General features: G+C 43.2%; 1 protein-coding gene across 16 annotated transcripts in view; it reads left to right on the top strand.

Moving 5' to 3' along the window:
- The window catches only part of IMPDH1 (inosine monophosphate dehydrogenase 1), a 378,440-nt gene that overhangs the window by 349,145 nt on the left and 14,179 nt on the right, over positions 1 to 15,116 (top strand). For 9 of the 16 annotated variants that reach the window (XR_013607683.1, XR_013607684.1, XR_013607685.1 and 6 more), the window contains one exon: positions 8,318 to 8,469. The exons of the other annotated variants lie outside the window; for them this stretch is intronic. The gene's annotated coding sequence lies outside the window, so the exon portion shown is untranslated. The remainder of the gene's footprint in view (positions 1 to 8,317; positions 8,470 to 15,116) is intronic. 16 annotated transcript variants of the gene reach the window in all.

Raw genomic sequence — 15,116 nt, 5'->3', positions numbered from 1 at the left:
TCTAAGAGCACATCATCGCAAATCAATTCTTGATTGCCCATAAAGCTGTAGTCAAGGGACATTGTTTAGATTTGGAAGGGCAGGAGTTGTTTTAATACTTGATAAAAGGTAACAAGCATACGAAGCAAAGCCATGCACCAGAAAGTTTAATAGGTTAAAAAATGGCTCAGTCGCTTTCTTTTAAACATCCGCTCATGAAAAAGTTAATTTAGTAAAAATTAAGTAAGGGTCATCCATTGAATGATCTTGCCAGAGGTTTCAAAACCTAAACCGGAATCACCAAACAAAGGAACTATCTGGAAATTCTATCACTGGGGATTGTTAGCAATGCAGGATGGAGTAATGGAAGCTGTTTTTACTGCATTGGATTGCGCTATTAATACCCACTCTTAACACAGAAACCCGATGTGTGAGATCTGTGGAATAGGACCTCGTTCTCTTCATTCCAATGCACTTTTGAGATTACGTTGCATATATCAGCATCGTGGAGTTGGTTTGATGCACCATTATTTTAGTGGTTTACTTCAGAAAGATCCATATAGATTGAAATTATAAGTAGGTGACTTCAGCTTTTACCATGAAGAGAAGCTCCCAAAATCAGAAAATAATTTGCAGCACATTTTTGCATATTTATTATCATGTCTGCATAGCTTGCCTCCGTCTAGCTAATGTGAGACAAAGAGAATGATCAGTTAATTACAAGCTTGATACAACCTTGGTTATTAATAGCCTGGTAAAAGGCTGGACCACATTTCCAAATGTTATTCTCACAATGTGATCTAGGCACAAATCAAGACTTCACTCAGTAGTGCCAATATGTTGTGCAACATTATTTATATGCAAGATATTTTGATGCAAATCTAAAGGGAGCCACCAGATATTAATTGTACTCCTTCCATCAGTGCTTTATTCTAGTATGCCCCGTAAGTCATAGATTTATGGAAAACCAATGGTTTGATTTAAATTGGGCGTTTTCTACTTTAATGCTTACCTTCTGTGTTAAATAAGCCCCTTTCCCCATACCTTTTTCTAGTTGTGATGTCCCTCTTATAAGTGTTCAAGAGTATTTGCATCATGTACTCTGTAGTTGCTGTGTTATACACTTTAGCGTTGTGTACCTGAAAGCTCAAGGCACAAGCACTGTCGTGGATGAAAAAAAGAGGGACCTGATTTGGGGGCCCCTGTCTTTAAGAGGCGGTTATTTGGGTGTTTGGAAAGGAGAGCAGTCTAAAGATTAATCATCTCAGAAGGGGTTTGTGTCATCCTAAAATGGGGAGAGGATGTGGCTAACTGCTAGGACGGTTGACCTTAAATCTGGGGAACCGGGTTAGAGTCTCTGCAACAACGCTCAACATCCTGTGATTCTGAGCAAATCACTTAATCTCCCTGTGCCTAGCAAAAATGAATGTGCTCTAATGTATTGCAACTGGTGCTCATGTAAAGCGCTCTGATACCTTTGGGACAAGTTCGCACAATAGAACCCCCGTCACCAGCCCCCTTCCCACTCCAAAAAAAGATCAGATAGTGAGATCTTTCAAGTAGGGTTGGGCGTAACTCATGTAAGTTGCTGTAGTGTAATTGCTCGAAATTGCAGCTGAATTGCTCGGATTTGTACAAGGAGCATAACTCAGCACTTTTGCGCTATTTTCTTAGCGTAAAATGCACCCTTGCGTCCAAAATTGACTAGATGCATTTTGCGCTAAGTAATTTAGATCTAAAAACAGCAGAACACGAACTGCAGTAGGGTGCCACTTAGGCTTGCTAAATTAGTTGTTCCTGTGGTAGGACTTTTATGCCGGATGACTCCCAATCATGCGAACGGGCGTAATCGTGTAATTTTCAGTAGCTTTTCATCAAAACAGTAACACAAAATTGCCAAAATTACTCCTGCATAATTAAAAATTTCTACAAGGCATACTTTCAAGGCCATATGCTGTGAGACTGATGGTTGTACCTGCTTTCATTGGCAAGTGAAGAGAAGGAACAGGGCCCAACAGAAATGTGGAACTGCAATAATAGTCCATTATCTAAATTAAAACATGTTACACCTTTCATTTAGTTTTATTTATACGTTTTAATTCAGAATGATTTGTTACCAGTATCTCTTATGGGGCTTTCTGTTAATGGTTGTCTTCAAATGTGGAGTTTTGAGTCAATGCATCTGTTTAACAAATGCTTTTTTGTAATATATTGTTCGAGGCATATGAGCTGCGGATTGCACACTATGCATAGATTGCAAACATCCGGGCCCAACACTAGGTGGCAGTTTGTTTTGTTGTAGAAAAGTCTTTGGAAGTCACGGGATAGGTGACTCCTCCTTTGGATGATACTGCGCATGGTCATCGGCTCCATCCCCAGATAGTTTTTTTCCTCCACCGGGCTCGGATGTGTTTCCTGCGCTCCGTATTGAAACCGAATTCCTTCGGCGCGCATTCATCACCAACTTTCAGAAAATAAGTTTCGAACACTTTTCCACTGGACGCTATTCTTCAACTTCAAATACTTCGATTCCGGTCGACGGCCTTTGGGCCTAACTTGGCCCCAACTCCAGCTCATGGAAAGGACGCCATTCAAGAAGTGTCCTCAATGTGGGTCGAAGTTTCCCCACACCGACCTTCACGAGGTGTGTAACCTCTGCCTTTCTCCGGAGAACGAGGCAAAGGACTGTTCAGCTTGTGCCTCTTTCCGCTCCAAAAAGACTATCCGGAACCGAAGAGCGAGAAGAACAGTGGCTCGAGCTTCAACTTCCATTCCGGACGACATCTTCGAGGAAGGCGTCAACGTCCCAGAGCAACAAGACGCCGACAGCGGTTCTGAACAGGAAGAAGATTCGGATGTCGAGGACATCACTCCAGCGCAGCGGGTCGTAAGACCGTCGACCCGACCCTTCCTCCACATCCCCAAAGAAGGCCCCGGTTACACCCTCGCCCGGCTAAGAAGCCAATTAAGCCTTCAAGCGACTCGGGATCGAGTCAGCCTTCGCATGGTGCCGGCGCCAACTTACCGGCACCGAAAAAGACATCGACACCGGCCATGCCGACGTCCAAACCATCTGCGCCGAAACCCACAACTCCTTTGGCACCGAAATCCAGGTCGGAACCAAGCAAAGCTTCGGATACCGAAAAAACCATCAGATCCAAAGAAACAGTCGGATCCAAAAACAACACCCGACCCGAAAAAACCTTCGCAGCCGAGAAAACCTTCGGAGCCGAGAGACTCCTGCTTCCCCGACAAAGGACATTGTTAAAAAAGCAAAGCAAGCCGCTTCAGTGGCGAAACCTTCTCCAGCACCAAAAGATCGGCCTCCTGCAGAAGACTGACCTTATCCAGACCCTCCTCAAAAGACTGGCTAGAGACCCAATCACTGGACAGTTGATTTTGGCCTCAAAGAAGCGACCACTGGACAAACCAGCTCCATCTGCGCATGCAAAGAAGGACTTGGCTACCTCGCCTTTAAGACTGCCTTCCACTTCTCCTCCACCTATGCCATCACCACATGCTCCCATACCACAGAATTCCCCAGCATCCTCTATAGACCATAGGGATGATAGCTCTGATGATATGGGGGGGTAACATGCCTGATCCTGCCACACCTACAGGATCACCTGACCCATGGGATGATTATACAACTCCAGATGTCCCAAATGTCCCTCAGGATGACTTGTACCCCTCAAGGCCTTCCCCACCAGATGACACTATAGGGTTTAACGAATTGATACACAGGGCTGCACAATATCACGGGGTAGACCTACATACAGACCCTGTAGACGAAGACTTCCTGATGGATACCTTTGATAACGCACAAAGTCTACATCCATTTTACCAATGCTTAAGGGAGTAATTAAACACGCTTCTGAAGTCTTCAAAGATCCAGTCAGAACTCAAATCATTAACCCTCGTATAGAGAAGAAATATAAAGCCGCCCCTTCAGACCCGGCATATATTAAAGGGCCAGTACCACTAGACTCACTTGTAGTTTCCAACGCACGCAAGAACAAACTCTCAAACATCAGGTGATGCTGCCCCACTAGATAAAGAGTCTAAGTTACTGGATGCATCGGGGAAGAGAACTGCGTCTCAAGCAGCAAACATGCGGCGTATCGCCGACACACAGGCATTGCTAGCCAGATATGATAGAGCATATTATGACGAGTTAGAGTCACTAATGAGACCCCTCCCTGACAAGTACAAGGATAGAGCACACAAACTCATCCAAGAGGGTAAAACATTACAAACACCCCCATCAGGTGTGCCCTTGACGCAGCGGATACTGCGTCTAGAGCAGTTAACACCAGCGTCTTACTACGCAGACACGCCTGGCTACGTGTATTAGGATTCAAACCTGAGGTACAAAGTGCCATTCTTAATCAACCTTTTGATGAGCAACACCTATTTGGACCCAATGTGGATGTATCTCTTGAAAAAATGAAGAAAGATACAGACACCGCCTAATCTATGGGAGCCCTGCAGTCGCAGGCTCCCAGACGTTCTTTTAATCGCTCATCCTATAAGGTGCCACCCGAGGATATTCCTCCGACACAGCTTCTGCCTCATACAAAGCCCCCACACAGTCCACTTACGGCAAAGGCTACCAAAGGGGTGGGTACAGGGGGTAACAATAACAAGGGCAGAGGTCAAAATAACAACACCTGCTCTGCCTCTACCCCTGCCCAATGACTCCCTTCCCCCGTCCCATTCCACTCCTGTCGGGGGAAGACTCCAACAATACCTGCCAGCCTGGGAAAACATCACATCAGACAGGTGGGTGTTACAAATTATTCAATCAGGTTACTGTCTGGAACTAAAATCTACCCCCCCTCCCCCAAACATACCACCCAAGCAGCGTCCAATATCACAGGAACATTTAACATTGCTCAGACGAGGTAATATCCCTCCAGCAGAAAAATGCAATAGAAATAGTTCCAGAGCACCAGAAAAACAAAGGAGTATACTCACTAGATTTCCTAATACCAAAAAAGGACGGATCTCTAAGACCCATCCTAGACCTCGGACCTCTAAATGTTCACATTCAGTCGGACCATTTCCATATGGTCACACTTCAATAGGTCCTTCCACTACTGGTACTAAACGACTTCCTTGCCACTCTAGATCTCAAGGACGCCTACTTCCATATTCCCATCCACGCAGCGCACAGAAAATATCTCACATTTGTGCTAGACGGGCAGCACTACCAGTTCAAAGTGCTCTCATTCGGAGTCACAACAGCGCCAAGGTTGTGTACCGAATGCCTAGCAGTAGTAGCAGCACACTTAAGATGACAGCATATTCATGTCTTCCCATATCTGGACTACTGGCTCATAAAAGCCAGCTCTTACAGCCAGTGTGTACAACACACTCACGCTACCATTCAACTGCTTCACGACTTGGGATTCACAGTAAATCACACCAAGTCGCATCTACAACCCTCACACATGCAACAGTGTCTCGGCGCCACAATAAACACCCAACTAACACTACCGTATCCCTCTCCAGCAAGGTTAACAAGCGTACAAACTCCTAACAAAATTCAAGCCGTACTTGCTACTACACTTGCTACTAGCTCGAGTGTTCATGCAGCTCATGGTATCTTGCATATTTGTAGTACCTCACGCAAGATTGCAAATGTGTCCACTTCAAGAGTGCCTAGCACGCCAATGGAACCAGGCTCAAGGTCAACTGACAGACCTAGTGTTGGCAGACGGTCAGACTCCTCGTTCTCTGTAATGGTGGAACACCAAAAACCCTTTCAAAAGGGCGACCGTTTCTAGAGCCAGTTCCTCAAATAGTCATGACAGCGGACGCATCGCTCTCCGGCTGGGGAGCCCACCTCCTGCATCACACCATGCAAGGCAGGTGGACACCGCAACAAAAGTTACTCCACATCAACTACCTAGAGTTACTAGCTGTTTCTAGCCCGAAAAGCTTTTCAATTTCAAGTGACCGGCAAAGCTGTCTTGGTCCGCACAGACAATATGACAGCTATGTACTACATAAACAAACAAGGAGGGACACACTCTCTGCAGCTCTCTGTTGGCACAGCAGATATGGAGATGGGCTATACCACTAAAGATCTTCCTATTAGCCCAACACGTCCCAGGAGTACAAAACACTATGGCAGATCTGCTAAGTCGACAAACTCAGCAAATCCACGAATGGGAACTTCATCCACAAGTTCTTCATCCGTTCTTTCAAATGTGGGGACAACCTCAAATAGACGTCTTTGCCACCCACGAAAACACAAAATGCCCAAACTTTGCCGCCAGATACCCACACCCATTGTCCAAAGGCAATGCGATATGGATGAACTGGTCAAAACTATTTGCGTGCGCTTTTCCTCCTCTCCCACTACTTCCATTAGTGGTACTCAAACTACAGCAACATTCCCTAACGCTCATCCTAATCGCTCCAACTTGGGCCAGACAACCGTGGTACACCACGCTGTTACAAATGTCTGTAGTACCACACCAAAAATGAAACCTATCTCCACGCCTATTAACGCAGAACCATGGAGAGATCAGACACCCGGACCGAGCTCAGCTCAACCTAGCGATCTGGCTCCTGAGGTCATAGTTTGGTTACCTCAACCTTCCCCCAGAATGTATGAACGTTCTCAAATGAGCTAGACGCCCCACCACTTGAGCATGTTACGCTACTAAGTGGAAAAGGTTTGTCATATACTGCCAGAACAACCAAATTAATCCTTTAAACGTGTCTATTCAACACATCATCGGATATTTATTGCACCTTCAAAAATGTAACTTAGCCTACACGTCTATCAGGTTACACCTTGCGGCCATTGCGGCATACTTGCAAAATAGGCAACATCTATCTCTTTTTAGAGTGCCAGCTATTAAAGCTTTCATGGAAGGACTCAAAAGAAGAATTCCTCCCAAAACACCACCTGCACCAGTGTGGAATCTAACTGGTTCTCACAAGGTTAATGGGACCTCCCTTTGAACCATTACATAAATGTGAATTGCAATTTCTAACCTGGAAAGTAGCTTTCCTAGTAGCTATTACATCTCTCAGAAGGGTTAGTGAACTACAAGCATTTACCATTCAGGAACCCTTTCTGAAAATGCATCATAACAAAGTGGTTCTTCGTACTAATCCAAAAGTCATTTCCCCTTTTCATCTAAATCAATCTGTTGAGCTACCTGTATTTTTCTCGCAGCCTCAAACAGTCGCAGAAAGAGCTCTACACAATTTAGATGTCAAGAGAGCATTACTGTACTACATTGAAAGAACACAAACTTTTCGTAAGACAAAACAACTTTTTGTGTCTTTCTCACCGCCACATAAAGGCAATCCCATTTCAAAGTCAGGGATCGCTAGGTGGATTGTTAAATGTATACAAATATGTTATCAAAAAGCCAAACGCACATTAACAATCCCACCAAAAGCCCATTCTACCAGGAAGATGGGGGCTTCAATGGCATTCTTAGGGAACATTCCCCTAGAGGACCAATGCAAAGCAGCTACATTGTCTACACCGCACACATTCACAAAGCATTACTGTGTAGATGTGCAAACTAAACAACAAGCCACTGTGGGCCAGGCTGTACAAAAAACTCTGTTTCAAACCACTGCAACAGATACTGGTGGTCGCCGCTAGGTGTGGGAACTGCTATGTAATCTATGCATAGTATGCAATCTGCAGCTCATATGCCTAGACCTGAAAATGCTACTTACCAGTATGCATCTGTTCTTGGCATGTAGAGCTGCAGAGTTGCACACGCCCACCCGCCTCCCCGACTACCTTTATCTGTTCCAGTATTATCTTAATTAGATACATATCACATGGACATCACTATCTCTTATACAGCTCCATCACTTCCCTAATGGCGAAAAACAATCTGGGGATGGAGCCGATGACCATGCGCAGTATCATCCAAAGGAGGAGTCACCTATCCTGTGACTTCCAAAGACTTCTACAACAAAACAAACTGCAAACATCCGGGCCCAACACTAGGTGGCAATCTATGCATAGTGTGCAACTCTGCAGCTCTACATACCAAGAACAGATGCATACTGGTAAGTAGCATTTTCCTTTCTTTTCTACCAGTCTTTTTATCTGCTAAGCTGTGCTTCTGAAATAGAAATCAAAAAACTAGTTTGCTAGTCTGAGCTGACTTGAGCGTTTTAATTTAGTTTGGAGTAGCTGTGTATCCAAATGTTTCTCTGAACAGGTGACTTTTTTATAACTGACCATAACAAAGACATTTTTTTGTGGTACATTTCATCTAGCTTGTTTTAACCCTTACAACTCGTCTGCCAATCAGGAGACCGCTAACTTGTTTCCTTAATGATTTTGCAGTGCCCTGCTTCATGGAGGAGAAAGGCAACATGGCAATTTGTTTAGTGTTTGCTGACGAAAAGTGACACCACTGAGATTGCCTTGTGGTTTGTTGTTTGTGGAGTACTATTACAATCAGCTTTTCAAATTTATGACCCTCGTTTTCAACCTAGGTTAGTTTCTGCAGATTTACGGACACCAAAGTAGTCTTTGTGGTATATCCTGATATATAATGCTAAAATGCTTAATTTTCCAAGTACATCTTAGTACCTGCACTTTTTCCTAACCTAAGTACTTATGTTTTTTTTTCCTGTTATTGTAAGTGAACTAAGGCTCCTTTCACATGGCACTGAAAGCAGTTTAAAGTCTGGGACCTCTGCGGCTCTGCCTCTCTCACAGGAGTATTACTATGCCCAGTGACCATAACCCAATAATCGCACCAGTAAAGTTTCTGTTTTACACTATAATGAATTCTCTGTTCTTGTGTGAAGCAGGGTGTGTGTATTTTAGTCCCCTGGGCTTCTTCCATGCTCTTGAAGTCGGAGGCACTTATCTAGGGAAATGGTCTTTAAAGAATGCCAGATGAACTGAAGGTGGTGGATATCTATGTCAGAAACAAGGCCCAGTTTGGTCAGAGCATGCTTCTGATGAACGTTGTTTAGATGTTCAGGTCCTCTTATGGCTGTTTTTCACACTTCATTATTTTGTATATTTGTATTTGTGTGCAGAATGTTATAAAGCACACTGTGACCAGGACGGTATCTTTGCACTAATTTTCCTAAAGTCATATTAAACGTTTTTAATTCTCAAATTTTCCTGTATTTCAATTCCTGATACAATTTCTATTTCAGGTGGGCTATGCACCATCTGTGTCCTCTTGTCAGTCTGCTCTTGGCATATTTGGAGATTAGGAGAAACTGTGTTGTAATGTGTTCTCTGTTTTAAGATATTTTAATTTCATCACCCCCCCTTAGATTGAAGAGCACCTATACATCTGTTCATCAGTCCTTTTAAAATGGTCCTACTTGATCATCCGTTTTTAAACCATCAACTACAAAGCCCTACGATGAATCATGGTTCTATAATGACTTTGGAAGTCGATTAGTAAAGCATGAAGGGACCGCACCGTTTGCTTTGTGAGAATTTATTTTCTTAAGTGCCAGTCTAGTAGCTGGACTTCAGAGAGGTTTATTTGGATGTTAATAATGCTTTCAGTGCCGTTCATGTATGATGCAGACTGCTGTTCTTCAGTGGGTTATAAAACATAGATACAGCTACCTATCACCCCAACCCTTTGTTTCCCTTTAAGTTTTTTTATGGTTGGGGTCAAGCGCCTTGATCGGAAGGTAATAGTTGTTAATTGGAACCATTTTAAGATGCAGACAGGACATTTCGTTCAATTCCTTAGGCGTTTGAGATATTTTTGAGAATTTCACCCTTTTTACTAACACCTTGGACAGTTTCATTAATCGGAGTCATAACTTTGTCTAGACTTGACTTAATGTATACTAATTTATGTTGGGCTACCTGTGCATGAATTGGAAGGCTACAAACAATTTAAAACAAAGCAGTTAACCGATCTAATTGGGATGCCATGTACGGTACCATTTGAGACTTAGGAAGCCTTTTTTTAAGTCCTGCTTGACAGTGCAGCTGTCTGTATTATGTAGTGTCTCGTGCTTTTTTTCACATTCAATCATTTATCTTCTCTCCTATATGCATTCTGTAACGAAAACACGCCCTTTTTGCTTGTTCCTTCCAGATTTGGCAAAGCCTCAGGTCGTCCTTTGTGATAACAGCATTTTTGCAGGCAACTCATGTAAACAGCTATTGCGTATACCCTTGTTTACATGTACTGGCATATGTTAGATCTATAGGCTTTGTTAAAGCTGGGTGATAGAGTGGTATTCTTCAGAGGGAATTTTGGTACTGATTCAGAACCCTCTGGTAAGGTCAATTCTCAAAGTAATTCTGATCTATACAGTTTTGTGGGGTTTTAATGGACTTTGTTACATCTAAGTTTTCAGCCTTTTTTTACTTATAAGTTTAGTTGGTTTTAGGATCCAGCTGTTGTAGAGACTTGAACTTATTTAAATTGGCGTTTAGTGACAGCACAAGTATGTCCTTGTATCGCGCAAGGCCATTGGTCTCCAACTCAGTTTTTTTTTCCTTTTGCAGCATCTCACTTCATCAAGCGCTATTCTCGTAGGGCCTTCAAAGAGGTGAATTTTAAAATTCAAGGGTTCAGAGTATTATCCTTTTCTAATTTCCAAAGTTAAGGGTGTTTTCTTAATTGACGAGAACAAAACTAATAGTCATATTTTTACTTCTCCAGATTAAAGTTACAGAAAAAACACCCAGAAAGACAATGTGCTAGAAATGTCTGCACTTGAAGTCCCTGCTGTCATGCTTGTTTAGGGGCTTGTTTGTTGTGTTTCTTCAGTGTTGAATCTTTCATATATTCATATGCTTGAATCGGTCTACTTTGTCTGGTTAGCATTGCAGTGTATCATTGCACTCAATAATATTGAAAACGGCCATAGACTGCATGCAACCAGTCCAAATTTTAGCCAGTTGTTATGCAGCACGGTCATTGATAGTGAATCCTCTGGACTTGAAGATAGCAGAGGTTCCAGAGGAAAAAAAATGTGTTAAAGGTTTTTGAAGCATGTAGGAAAAGGAGTATCTGTATGGATAATCTACATATCCAATGCCTCTATTGTCTGCAAGCTGAACCTAAGAAATGTGACCTCTGTAGGAACTTTACACAAGCACACTAGCAAACTGTGGGAGAAAGTTGACTCTGGCAATCTTTTAAGAAAAGCCGGGAGTAGCCACCTCTGATGCGTGGGTGAGAGCAGCTAACATCGCCTCAGAAGTCAGACACTTCCACTTTGAATAAGCTACCCTTTGACCCTACTGTTCAGAATCAGACATTTGATCAGACATTGACAACGAGGAGCAAGCAGAATGAGACTGACTTCCAGAATGTGCAAACAAAATCAAAAGATCAGAGTCCACAGTCACTGAGCTACCACTGAAAGGTTTTCATGTGGTTCATTCCTTTTCCGTTGACAGCTGTGCCGATGACTAAGTCGACTAGAACGGCATTGAAAATGTCTTCTAGAGTAACAAAATCAGTGATTCGGTCAGGTCCCCTAACTCTATTGATGAATGCCTGTCCATTGAAGTGGACTTTATTGAAGAGGCTTGTGTTGATGACTCAATCAGCTACATTGGTGACTCTGATCAGCAGTCTTTCATTGATGATATGCCCATCACTGACTACCACTGCTTTTGTGACAATGTGATCATCAACTGTGACTTTCTAGTCATCATAGAGGAAAGTAGATTAGCAACTTGCCATGGTCTACCAGACATGGCTGACTTTCTGCAAGTTCCTCCAGCATTTCTCACTGCCGTATTCAGCTATTAATTTGATAACATCAGCACTATAACTTTTGCCTTCAATTACTCCCCTCCAGTCCGTATTGTCGCCACTGCTGCTACGTCTTCTAATGAAGAACTTGCAGTATGAATCCCCGGAGCATGAGGGTGTTGCTGAAGAGCCAGATCTGGATCCGTTTCAGATAAAGGCCTTCTTTAGCAAAGATGAGGAGTAGTTAAAAGATCTGCACATCTAATATGTGGATTTGGAGAATGAAGAAGGGATTGACATGATTTATGTGACCAAGCCCAGACTCCAAGAAAAAGTACCTCCAGTGCGAGTCCATTTTAATCAGAATTATCACGTTTTATGTGTGTTACAGTACTTAGGCTATTGATCAGCATAAAAAATATGGTTCAGGTTGTTTATCAGAAGTTGGTCCCCTCTGGACCTGCTTCTACATGTCCAGAAACGATGTCAATCCTAGATCCTTCAATTTTTCACCCTGATCGTCCAGCGCCTCAAAGGCAAAAGATTGCACAGCAACAACTGACGAAATTAGTGAGATCAGCCTCCTCCACAGCCTTCCTTGTGTTGAGTGCTCAGTGATGGTGGTGGTGATGATGTTTCGGGCTCTGACAGTAACAATGAGTGTGAGGGAGATTTAATGCAGGATGATAACAATGGTAGTCGGTTTACAAGGCATGATGGACGCCGTGATGAGGCAGATGTTTCTGGAGATCACTGTGCAAGCATCTCAGACAAAGAATGAGTGGTATCATTTTGTTGCTTCTGACAATGCAAGTCCGGAGTCTCTCCATTCTATGATATTGGTAAATTACATGCGCAAATAAGGAAAGTCTGCCAGAGTTTCAGCCTATCCACAGCTGTACAACGCATTGAATAATCCCTGCATGCCTTGCACCGCTGCCGCTTGATAAAGAAGGTCACAAATGGGGTTCTATGGGAAAGGGAGTTCATGTTCTAGTGGTGAATGCTGTTAAATTTTCCTGAGCATCTGCAATTTTAACCAGGTATGATGGCTATTTTTAGAGTGACATAGCTTAAATTCTGCCAAACTCCCACAGGAAGTTATGATTCAGGTCAGAGCTCTTTTGAAAGAAGTTGAGCAGGCCACATTAATGAATATATCTCATTATGTGGCATTTTGAGTCAAAAGAAAAGTAGTTTGACTTTCCCGGGCTCTCCCCCTCCCTCTGCGGTTAGAGGCTGGATAAGTCATTTCTTAAAGGATTGGCAGAATGTAACATCTGGCAGAAGGGGACTTGATATTGCCAGATGTTAGAACTTGTCAGCTTTAGGTTAGTGTTCCCCAACTTTTTTGCCTTACTCCTGCTATCTTTTCTGAACTTGCCGTAGGACTCTGCACACTTTACCACTGCTGACCAGTGCTAAAGTGCTTGTGCTCTCTGCTATAAGCATGGTAAAATTGGGCCTGCAGTACTCATTGTGCCACCCACTTAAGGAGGTTTTTAACATATGTCCAGGCCTCTCATTACAGCCTCTGTGTGCGGTTTCAAACTACCATTTGCCAGACCTAAACCCACTTTGAATACATATGTCACCACCAGGGTAGGCCCTTAACAGCCCGTAGGACATGGTGCAGTGTATTTAAAACGTTGGACATTTAAGTTTTAAGTTTTACCTGTCATGGCAGCGAAAAACTCATAAATTTGTTTTTCACTACTTTGAGGCCTACTCCCCCACAGGATAACATTGGGTTACTTTATTACATTTAATAGGTGCTTCCTTTTCATAGGGAGCAGGTAGGAAAGTCTTGTTTGGTGTCTTAGGAATTGTAATTTTAAACCCCTCCTTAGGGGTAAAGTGATTTTAAATCATAATTCTGAAATGCCATTTTTAGAAAGTGCTACGCAAACAAATGATGGACGGATTGCTGAATAAATTATACATTCACCCCCATTCAAGAGATCTGGGTAAATCCATCGTTCTTTGCTCACGAAGTGATTTCAATACCTTAAAAAATGTGATTATCAGTGGATACACATTTTCGCGCCATTAAAAACAATAGAAACTGAGTTTTTCCAGTGTTTATGGAACATTTTGCATTTATTATTGCTTGCTTTCTGCACTGATAGTGCATTGTATATAGACAGTGTACATACAGTGTATATGAGGTCCAAATAAATTTTTACAAATCGAACTTATTGTAGTACACCATACAATACTTCAGTGAGTCTTTGGTCATGCATACTCACTCTTTCCTTCCCCTGTAAACTTTTATCTGTGAAAAAGCACTCTCAACATTGGCACTTGAGGCGGCAATGCCAAAACAGCCAGTACACAATTTACGAACTCTGGCCACTGATGTAGCTTTCCATGCAAATACTGGTGCACCTAAAGATAGTGATTCTCTCAGACAGGTTCTGTAACAAATGTGTTGGACTGGGCGCATAAGCCCTCAGAGTTATTGAAGCTTTCAAAAATGAAGGTGTACTTTTGATATTCCAGAGAAAATTCCCCTTTACAGAAGTGATCTAGAACTTATGTACCACAGTGAGGCTTCATTGACTTCAAATGCCATGGTTGATGTAGGAACATTTCTATGCATTATTGAAAAGCATTTTTCATACATTGTAAAAATTTCCTGAATTGCTCCTCAATTGCACCTCCCATCCAGAAATTACTTAATCTCTCCTACACTGAGGGCTTGCTCCCATCAGCCTGGAAGAAAGCGGTGGTGAACCCCATACGCAAAAAATCCATCTTGCCCTGGTCTGAACTCTCCAACCTTCGTCCGATTTCCCTCCTTCCTTACATCAGCAAACTGGCAGAGAAGCATGTAAACACCATTCTTTCCAGTTTTATCGAAGCGACAGGGGGCCTGGACCAATCACAATCTGGGTTCAGGCCCAACCACAGCACTGAATCAGCCCTTCTTTCTGTGACTGATCAGATCAAAATGTCACAGGATAGAGGTGGCTCCATGATTCTAGTGCTGCTGGACCGGTCTGCAGCTTTCGATACCGTGGATCATAACATCCTTCTCAGCCGTTTGCAAGGAGTAGGAATCGGAGGCTCTGCACTATCATGGTTGGAGAGTTTTCTTTCCGGAAGGTCACAATCTGTCAGCCTGGGCCCCTTCCGCTCCACCTCTAGGGGGCTCACGAAGGGGGTGCCACAGGGCTCGTGTCTCAGCCCAACATTGTTTAATGTATACGTGGCCCCCCTTGCTGAGATTGTGCGGAAGTATGGGTTCACACCGATCTCCTACGCTGACGACACCCAGCTCCTCTACCCTTTTAATTCCCTTGACTCTAGAGTCAAAGAGAATTTTGCTGAGGGTATGAGGGCGGTGTCACATTGGATGGCGACGAACTGCCTCCAATGCAATGTCACAAAAACTGAGGTCATGCTCTTTGGTGTAAAGCAAGCATTCTCTGGTCCCCT

Source organism: Lissotriton helveticus, chromosome 1_1 (genome assembly GCF_964261635.1).
Source record: "Lissotriton helveticus chromosome 1_1, aLisHel1.1, whole genome shotgun sequence".
Classification (NCBI taxonomy): domain Eukaryota; kingdom Metazoa; phylum Chordata; class Amphibia; order Caudata; family Salamandridae; genus Lissotriton; species Lissotriton helveticus.
This window is presented reverse-complemented; position numbering and strand designations above follow the sequence as displayed.